Source organism: Salvelinus fontinalis, chromosome 42 (genome assembly GCF_029448725.1).
Source record: "Salvelinus fontinalis isolate EN_2023a chromosome 42, ASM2944872v1, whole genome shotgun sequence".
In the NCBI taxonomy this organism is placed as follows: Eukaryota; Metazoa; Chordata; class Actinopteri; order Salmoniformes; family Salmonidae; genus Salvelinus; species Salvelinus fontinalis.
In genome coordinates this window covers 19,374,698-19,385,176 of record NC_074706.1, presented here as the reverse complement: position 1 = coordinate 19,385,176, position 10,479 = coordinate 19,374,698, and the positions used below count along the sequence as shown (strand labels likewise).

Below are 10,479 nucleotides of genomic sequence, written 5' to 3'. Positions count from 1 at the left end.
GTGTGAAAGTTAAATATTTTAAAAAAATATTTTTTTTGAATTTCGCGGCACTGGTTTTTCAGTGGGGGGGGGGGGGTGTGCCGCTAGCGCCACGCTGATCCTAGACAGGTTTTAACCCCTTTAACTTAGAATTATTTAACAGACTTGTGTTAATAACTGTTTGTTAGAGAGATAGTAAACCTAGGCTAGAACAAGTATAGTTCAATATTCTCTGGTCTGATGAAACCAAGATTGAACTCTTTGGCCTGAGTGCCAAGCGGCGCGTCTGGAGGAAACCTTGCACCATCCCTACGGTGAAGCATGATGGTAGCAGCATCATGCTGTGGGGATGTTTTTCAGTGGCAGGGACTGTGAGACTAGTGAGGTTCGAGGCAAAGATGAACGGAGCAAAGTACAGAGACCCTTGATGAAAACCTGCTCCAGAGCGCTCAGGACCTCAGACTGGGGTGAAAGTTCACTTTCCAACAGGACAATGACCCTAAGCACATAGCCAAGACAATGCAGGAGTGGCTTCAGGACAAGTCTCTGAATGTCCTTGAGTGGCCCAGACTTGAACCCGATCTACCATTTCTGGAGAGACCTGAAAATAGCTGTGCAGCTACGCTCCCCATCCAACCCGACAGAGCTTGAGAGGATCTGCAGAGAGGAATGGGAGAAACTCCCCAAATAAGCTTGTAGCATTATACCCAAGAAGACTCAAGGCTGAAATCGCTGCCAAATGTGCTTTAACAAAGTACTGAGTAAAGGGTCTGAATACTTGTGTAAATGTGATATTTCAGTTTTATAATTATTAATAAATTAGCAATAATTTCTAAAAACCTGTTTTTGCTTTGTTATTATCGGGTATTGTGTGTAGATTGAGGAAGGGATTTAAAAATAAAACATTTTTTTTTTTTATAGAATAAGGCTGTAATGTAACAAAATGTTGAAAAAGTCAAGGGGTCTGAATACTTTCGGAAGGCACTGTAACTCAAAGCTAGAGTGAAAACAGGGCATTGCGGCGGAAACTACATGTACTGGAACTGAAGGGGGCATGATAGCGTGTCCTCGCCAGTTGTCCCAGTACTGTCAAGATCGTCGACCGATAAACTATCAAAATAAAGAGTGTCAGACCCTGAAGAAGGCACAGGGATGCCGAAACGTTGGTGATTTACCTAATAAATGACCAGAGTTTATATATGTAGTGTCTCTCTTTATTTTGATAGTTTATTAGCCGTTAGTGAGCACTTCCACACAAAATCATTTTTCTGGGTGTGCGCCTACTCGTGTTTTTTATTCTAAGATCCTCGACCGATACAGAGGAATGGCAAGAGGTACATTTAGCAGAAGACAGAGGAATGACAAGAGGTGCATTTGCCCTGTTCCCCTCTGTGCATGTTAATTTAGATGTGTTAACCACATATGGTTCTTGGACAGTTTTTGGATAGTATGCAATAATTCACCTGATTACTTAACTATCTTGCGCAAAGACACAATATCATATTCTAACCAGATTCTTGATTTACTGCATTTCCTATTATTTACTCATTGAAAACTATGTGATACATGGAGCATAATACATCAATCAATAAATAGTATATCAAGAAGTTATGAGAAGTGTTACCTTACATCCTGGCCAATTCTAGACAGTGTCAATAGTGTACAACATACCGTTGAGCATTGACAGTAGCTAACCTAACCACCTCTTTTACCCCAATCACTCTCTCAAGTGAAGGACATCTCACTGGAGGCCACAGGAGCTTTGTGAAGCCAGTGGGACACAGTACATGGAGAGATGACCAACCAATCACTGTTGATGAGGGGAGTGGAACCTCAACCCAGCATGTTATCATGATAGAGGTTAGTGTAACAGTGTTGCATAAAATATGAGTTACTTTGTAAATTTAATGTGGCCTGTTTATTTCAGAAAGGCTTCCCTCAGCTATTCATTTGTACATCCTTTTTTGTGAGACTTCACCAAATCAAATAATATTTTATTGGTCATGTGACGACCCTCCCACTCTGTCTACCGTTTTCTCTCTCTCTCCTTGCTCTTGTTTCCCTATTAGGATGCCGGTGGGCGGAGTTGGGAGGGTCGTCAGCTACATGGGGAACACCTGGGCCCACTCTCCCAGGATAAAATTACCACTTCCCCATTCATCAGGGAGACTCTCTCCATGTAGACACCTTGTTAGATTCGGTTATGTTTCATGGTGTTTTTTGTTTGTTTGTCTTAGCATCTTTCAACACCCTGCACTATCACCTTCATGCATGCAAAACATTCAATTACACTACTGATTACTGATTACACACCCCATTGTATATTAAACCTAGTTTCGTTAGTTAAATAAATATATTTTGTTACTCCTGATTTCCACGTGGTCTCCCTTTTGTTACGGGCTCTGAGCCGGTTCGTGACAGTCACATACACGGGTTTAGCAGATGTTATAAGATTTAGATTTTGTTTCACTGATCTACACACAATACCCCATGATGTCAGTGGAATTTTGTTTTAAGAATTTTTTACAAATTACAAAAGAAAAGCTGAAATGTCTTGAGTCAATAAGTATTCAACCACTTTGTTATGCCAAGCCTAAATAATTTAAGCAGTAGAAATTTGCTTGGCAGATCACATAAGAAGCATGGACTCCCTTTGTGAAATAATAGTGTTTAACATGATTTTTGAATGACTACCTCATCTCTGTAGCCCACACATACAATTATCTATAAGGTCCCTCAGTGAAGTTGTGAGAATTTCAAGCACAGATTCAACCAAAAAGACCAGTGAGGTTTCCAATGCTTTGCAAAGAAGGGCACCTATTGGTAGATGGGTAAAAATAAACTAAAGTAAACATTGAATCTCCTTTTGAGCATGGTGAAGTTATTAATTACACTTTGGATGTTGTATTAATACACCCAGTCACTACAAAGATACAACTCAGTTGCCAGAGCGGAAGGGAACCACTCAGGAATTTCATCATGAGACCAATTGTGATTAATGGGTGTGACAGGAGAAAACAACATTGAATCAACAACATTGAAATTACTCCACAATAGTCACGTAAATGACAGAGTGAAAAGAAAGAAGCCTTTACAAAATACAAATATTCCAAAACATGCATCCTGTTTGCAACAAGACACTAAAGTAATACTACAAAACAAAATTGGCAAAGAAACTACGTTTTTCTCCGGAATACAAAGTAAACACAACACATGACTGAGTACAACTCTTCACATTTTCAAGCATGGGGGTGGCTCCATCATGTTATGGGTATACTTGTAATCTGCAATGACTGGGGAGTTTTTCAGGATAAAAATAAACCGAATGGAGCGAAGCACAGGCAAAATCCTAGAAGGAAAACCTGGTTCAGTCTGCTTTCCAACAGACAATGGGAGAAAAATTCACCTTCAGCAGGACAATAGCCTAAAACACATGGCCAAATCTGCACTGGAGTTAATTACCAAGATGACATTGAATGTTCCTAAATGACCTACTTACAGTTTAGACTTAAATCTGCTTGAAAATGGCTGTCTCGCAATGATCAACCAACTTGACAGAGCTTGAAGAATTTAAAAAAGAATGAGCCAATATTGCACAACCCAGGTGTGTAAAGCCCTTACAGACTTATCCTAAAACACTCACGACTGTAAACACTGCCAATGGTGTTTAACATGTACTGACTCAGGGCGGTGAATAAAATGATATAATTTTTCTTCCACTTTGACACTAGAGTATTTTGGGTAGATTTTTTACCCCAAAAAATTACAACTGGATGAGTGCTGGGGGTTGTCTTGCTGGAAGATCCACTTTCAGCCAAGTTCCAGCCTCCTGGCAGACCATAGCACTGGCTGGAGTTTACTAAACGGTATTGGCACTTGGATTGGAACTGGTGTTATGGTCAGATGACATGAAAATAGAGCTCTTTCGCCACACCAGTGGTGTGTTTGGCGTCGAGAAATGGAGGTACAGTTGAAGTCGGAAGTTTACATACTCCTTAGCCAAATACATTTAAACTCAGTTTTTCACAATTCTTGACATTTAATCCTCGTAAACATTCCCTGTTTTAGGTCAGTTAGGATCACCACATTATTTTAAGAATGTGACATTTCAGAATAATAGTAGAGAGAATGATTTATTTCAGCTTTTATTTATTTCATCACTTTCCCAGTGGGTCAGAAGTTTACATATACTCAAATAGTATTTGGTAGCATTGCCTTTAAATTGTTTAACTTGGGTCAAATGTTTCGGATAGCCTTCCACAAGCTTCCCACAATAAGTTGGGTGAAATTTGGCCCATTCCTCCTGACAGAGCTGGTGTCACTGAGTCAGGTTTGTAGGCCTCCTTGCTCGCACACGCTTTTTCAGTTCTGCCCACAAATTTTCTATAGGATTGAGGTCAGGGCTTTGTGATGGCCACTCCAATACCTTGACTTTGTTGTCCTTAAGCCATTTTGCCATAACTTTGGAAGTATGTTTGGGGTCATTGTCCATTTGGAAGACCCATTTGAGACCAAGCTTTAACTTCCTGACTGATGTCTTGAGATGTTGCGGCGGTTTTACGGCGGTTTTGGAGCAGTGGCTTCTTCCTTGCTGAGCGGCCTTTCAGGTTATGTCGATATAGGACTCGTTTTACTGTGGATATAGAAACTTTTGTTCCTGTTTCCTCCAGCATCTTCACAAGGTCCTTTGCTGTTCTTCTGGGATTGATTTGCACTTTTTGCACTAAAGTACGTTCATCTCCAGGAGACAGAATGCGTCTCCTTCCTGAGTGGTATGACGGCCGCGTGGTCCCATGGTGTTTATACCTGCGTACTATTGTTTGTATAGATGAACGTGGTACCTTCAGGCGTTTGGAAATTTCTCCCAAGGATGAACCAGACTTTTTTTCTGATGTCTTGGCTGATTTATTTTGATTTTCCCATGATGTCTAGCAAAGAGGCACGGAGTTTGAAGGTAGGCCTTGAAATAAATCCACAGGTACACCTCCAATTAACTCAAATGATGTCAATTAGCCTATCAGAAGCTGTTAAAGCCATGACATAAGTTTCTGGAATTTTCCAAGCTGTTTAAAGGCACACTCAACTTAGTGTATGTAAACTTCTGACCCACTGGAATTGTGATACAGTGAATTATAAGTGAAAAAATCTGTCTGTAAAGAATTGTTGGAAAAATTACTTGTGTCATGCACAAAGTAGATGTCCTAACTGACTTGCCAAAACTATAGTTTGTTAACAAAACATTTGTGGAGTGGTTGAAAAATTTGTTTTAATGACTCCAACCTAAGTGTATGTAAACTTCCGACTTCAACTGTATATGCAGAAAAGTACCTCATACCTATTGTAAAATGTGGTGTTGGATTTTTTAAATTGGATTTTTTACATTATGGGAGTATTTTGCATCCACTGTTCTTGAGGCCCTTGCTAAGGTCAACGGCATCATGAACTTTACCAAGTAGCAGGTCATTTTAGCCGGCTGCACTTTGCAGGCTGCAAAGATTTTGTTGGTTAGCTTTATGTTGGCTATTTTTACATATTTGGCAATGGCAATAGAAGTTACTTTTAGATTTGTATAATCTTAATTTAGATTTAGATAGAATCTTGATTAACCACATGACAATGATTTTGAGATAGAAGACGTTATTATGACTGAAACTGTTCAACAAAAATGTGCATATGAAAACCATAAATGGCACACAGATCAGTAGAAATGGTAAGGGAAGTTCCCCCTGTACCAGGCCTCACAAGATTAATCTAAAGTTCCCCCTGTACCAGACCTCACAAGACTCATCTGAAGTTCCCCCTGTACCAGACCTCACAAGATTCATCTGAAGTTCCCCCTGTACCAGGCCTCACATGATTCATCTGAAGTTCCCCCTGTACCAGGCCTCACAAGATTCATCTGAAGTTCCCCCTGTACCAGGCCTCACAAGATTCATCTGAAGTTCCCCCTGTACCAGGCCTCACAAGATTCATCTGAAGTTCCCCCTGTACCAGGCCTCACATGATTCATCTGAAGTTCCCCCTGTACCAGGCCTCACAAGATTCATCTGAAGTTCCCCCTGTACCAGACCTCACAAGACTCATCTGAAGTTCCCCCTGTACCAGACCTCACAAGACTCATCTGAAGTTCCCCCTGTACCAGGCCTCACATGACTCATCTGAAGTTCCCCCTGTACCAGGCCTCACAAGACTCATCTGAAGTTCCCCCTGTACCAGGCCTCACAATGCTCATCTGAAGGTCCCCCTGTACCAGGCCTCACAATACTCATATCATAACTGCTACACACAGACTACATCGTTGTCACCATATTAGCTAAAGTAACGTCATAGTCAACATAGCTAAAAGAACTAACATGTTAGTAAACCCGCTACAATCATGCAGTAAAGTTAGTGTACAGTGAGTAAGCAGTTTAGAATTTACAATGGCGGCCCCCGGTGGCAATACATTTCTAAAACAAAAAGCTTACCTTTGATTTGTAAGAGTTCCAGTGTTGTGTTGGAAAGTCATAGCCAGCTAGCTAACACAGCATCCCTCTGTTTGAGCAGGGTGTTTGAGTAGGCTAAACTAGCTAGCTGCATTTGCTAGCTAAGTAAGTGAAACGGGGAAAAAATGACACTTGCTTCTCCTTAATTTTTGAAGAAACTAATTGGTTCAAAACTGATCAGCTATTGTCTTTCTCTCTCTTTGAGTCAACTACTCACTACATGTTATGCACTGCAGTGCTAACTAGCCATAGCTTATGCTTTCAGGAATAGATTAGTTCTCTGATCCTTTGATTGGGTGGACAACATGTCAGTTCATGCTGCAAGAACTCTGATAGATTGGAGGACATCCTCCGGAAGTTTTCATAATTAACTGTATAAGTCTATGGAAAGGGGTGAGAACCATGAGCCTCCTTGGTTTTGTATTGAAGTCAATGTACCCAGAGAAGGACGGAAGCTAGCTGTCCTATGGCTACACCATAGTGCTACCCTACAGAGTGCTGTTGAGGCTACTGTAGACCTTCATTGCAAAACAGTGTGTCAAAACTTGTTCAGGACCTCAGACTGGGGCGAAGATTCACCTTCCAACAGGACAACGACCCTAAGCACACAGCTAAGACAATGCAGGAGTGGCTTCAGCACAAGTTTCTGAATGTCCTTGATTGGCCCAGCCAGAGCCCGGACTTGAACCCGATCGAACATCTCTGGAGAGAACCGAAAATAGCTGTGTAGCTACGCTCCCCATCCAACCTGACAGAGCTTGGGAGAAACTCCCCAAATACAGGTGTGCCAAGCTTGTAGCGTCATAGTCAAGAAGACTCGAGGCTGTAATTGCTGCCACAGGTGCTTCAACAAAGTACTGAGTAAAGGGTCTGAATACTGTTGGGTTCTGAGAATTTGAAAATCTACTTATTCATGTCACTGATGGAGGGCTAAGGTTTAGAGGGTCTACACCAGAAGTTAAGGGTTATAGGAGGAAGGTATATAGTGTGTGCAACTAAGCTTGGAATGTGTTGAGTGCAGGGAAGTGGTTACATGTGGCAGGCATTGATAAGGGGAGAGAGCCATAGATTGGTGATAGAGGGAGGTTGAGGTCAGGTCAGGTCACCTTAAGGGAGTTAAGGGAGAAATAGAAGTTATGACCCGTATCACTAGTGTCCTTCCTAGCAGTAAAGAACGATGTTTGTACAGATGGGTAGGAGGAGACTCAGCTTCGGAGAAAGGGTTAAATATCAGTGCTTGTGTGAAATGTCTTGTCTGAATTACAGCTGTATCGACGCTTTGGGAATAATTAAACTTGGTTAAGCTTCTCCTGTGTCCGTGAGTTATTTACTCTGAAAATTAGAACCTAACAATGCTTATGTAAATGTGATATCAGTTTTTTATTTCCAATACATTTGCAAAAATTTCTAAACCTGTTTTTGCTTTGTCATTATGGGGTATTGTGTGTAGATTAAGGTGGGAAAAACTATTTCATACATTTTAGAATAAGGCTCTAATGTAACAAAATGTGGAAAAAGTCAAGGGGTCTGAATACGTTCCGAATGCACTGTATGCAAAATACAGAAATACAGCCGGCATGATGCATTTTGCATTATGACTGCTTTGAAATAAATCTTAATCACCAATAAATCTTAGCCAGCTCCAGTTTTGCACGTCCATTAAAAACCCCTCCATGTAGGCTACATGTGTCCATATGCCCATCATGAAATGAGAGATGAGATATGCTGGTGACTCTTGTATTTAGAAATAATTTTCCTGTAACAATTGCTTGTTTTCCGTTTCATATGATTAAAAACCAAGCCCTCCATAGGCTACCCTTATGCCTATAGGCTATAACAAAGGCTGCTTCAACAGCAATACATTGTCTTTTTTATCCTAGCGGTTTTATTATATTATGCTTCTGACCATGCTATTTAGAAATGTTGTTTTAAAACAGATGTTTTTTTATTCAAATTAAAACTTAAAACAAGCAAACTTATTAGAATGATTCACCGTTGCTTTATGATGAGAACGTCCAGCTGCCATGCAATGGAATTTAGTCATAGTCTATTTCTGGAAAAGTGTGAATGCAATCTGTAAGATGGTTCCATTATGTTTATAAAACATATTTGGGAGCAGTAGAACAGTGAGTGCACACTCTCTCTTTCTCTTTATATTGGATCTTTTTCCGGCAGGTAGCCTAGCGGTTAAGAGCGTTGGACCAGGTTGTTGGTTCAAATCCCCGAGATGACTAGGTGAAGAATCTGCCGATGTGCTCTTGAGCAAGGCCCTTAACCCTAATTTCTCCTTTAAGTCGCTCTGGATAAGAGCGTCTGCTCAATGTTCCTCAAGCAAGGGTGTAGGCCGATGACATCACGGATTTGCAGTTGTCTAAAAAAACACTATTTTGCTCAAAACATGTTTTAAAAAAAAAACTTTTTCATGTGTGTACTTTTCACAGTAAAAGTTTAAAAAATCAGTTTAGAATGCAATTAGTTTAATCAGCTGTGTTTGCTAGGGATGGGGTAAAAGTGTGACACCACTCCGGCCCCCAAGGACTTGCTCATCTGTTCTATCTAATACAGACGGGGACTATGTCGCACAGCAAGAGTTGAGTGGGGACGAATGGATTTGTTTCAGTCAGTTCTGAGGCCATGTCTAGACTTGACAGTTCATGGTTGGAAGAGCGCGCTTGTTTGAAATGGAAAAGCGTTGCGGTAGCTTTTGATAAAGAACAACATCAAGACTAATCAGCTGCTTTACAAGTGGGATGCACTGTTGAGCGCTACATCCCGAGGGGTTCGTGCTGATTATTCGGCGATTGAGACAGCCAGTTAAATGGCGTCCCTTAACAATGCAAGAACAAGATGTAAGTCAGGAGAAGTGCAGTATTATCAGGAGACGTATACTTGGAATACGGAGGAGGAATGGAGGGAAAAGGAGAGGCAGAGGAGGTCTAAGAGAGAGAGGGAGGAAGTTGGTGAGCTTGAGTCGGTTAAAAATGTTGGGGAAAAGGGAGATGGTTTGTTAAAGAAGAATGGTAGAAAGTGTAAGCAGAGAGCTGAAGACAGGAGGAGAAATGGAAGTGAATGAGGTCAAAGTATCGGAGGTGGTAGGTGTGGGGAAGTTCTTGGAGCACGAGGCTTGCACCGAGGGTCAGAATAAAGATGAGTCTGTGACGGTAGGAGTGAAGTTTTTGGAAAAAGTGGACCTTTGCCTTTTGGCTGATCCATTTGTGGTTTCAAGGTGGGTGAAAAAAGAGTTGGGTGCTGTGGAATCGGTGAGGGTAACGAGAAGTGTTCTTGTGATAATTCTTTGTGTTTCTGCTGGTCAGAGGGAGAAGGCGCTCGCCGTTAAACGAATGGTGGCAAAAAATGTGAATTGTTTTGCTCTCAAGAAAAGGGTGCCATTGAAAGGAGTGATTACTGGGGTAGCAATAAATGTAAAAGTTGACCAACTGAAGGGGAAGATTCCCGGTGTTTGTGATGCTCGTCATTTGGTGTGACACAGTGGTGAAACAGAAGAGTCATTCTGTTCTTTTGAATTTTGATGTTGAGTCTTTGCTAGACAAAGTGATGCTAGGATATATAAGTTAAACGCGGTTTTGTGCCAAATACATTAAGATGTTACAGGTGTCAAGCTTATGGGCATGTGGCAGCAGTGTGTAGGAGGGAGGTTCCTAGGTGTGAGAAGTGTGCAGAAGGGCATGAGACAAAGGAATGTGTAGCATTGGGGAAAGTAGTGGTATTTACATTTACATTTAAGTCATTTAGCAGACGCTCTTATCCAGAGCGACTTACAAATTGGTGCATTCAGCTGGTATGTGTTAATTGTAGGGATGCCCTTGGGGCTGGGGATCAGAAATGTCCCGTGCGAGAGACTCAGGTTGAGGTTTCCAGGGTTAGAGTAGTGCAGAAGTTGTCTTATGCTGAGGCAGTGAAGAAAGTAGAGGAAAATGGGTCAAGGGGGAGGGATCCTGAGAGGAGTGGTGTGAGTAGTAGAACTGTACCAGTACAGAGGGGTATGTCAACAAGT

At 41.4% G+C, this 10,479-nt stretch overlaps 1 long non-coding RNA gene across 1 annotated transcript; it reads left to right on the top strand.

Annotated features, from left to right (window-relative positions):
- Positions 1 to 71: 71 nt before the first annotated feature.
- LOC129841478 (uncharacterized) lies at positions 72 to 2,350 on the top strand. Its single transcript, XR_008757328.1, has 2 exons — positions 72 to 1,839; positions 2,049 to 2,350. It is a non-coding gene; the product is annotated as an uncharacterized LOC129841478 (long non-coding RNA).
- Positions 2,351 to 10,479: the final 8,129 nt, after the last annotated feature.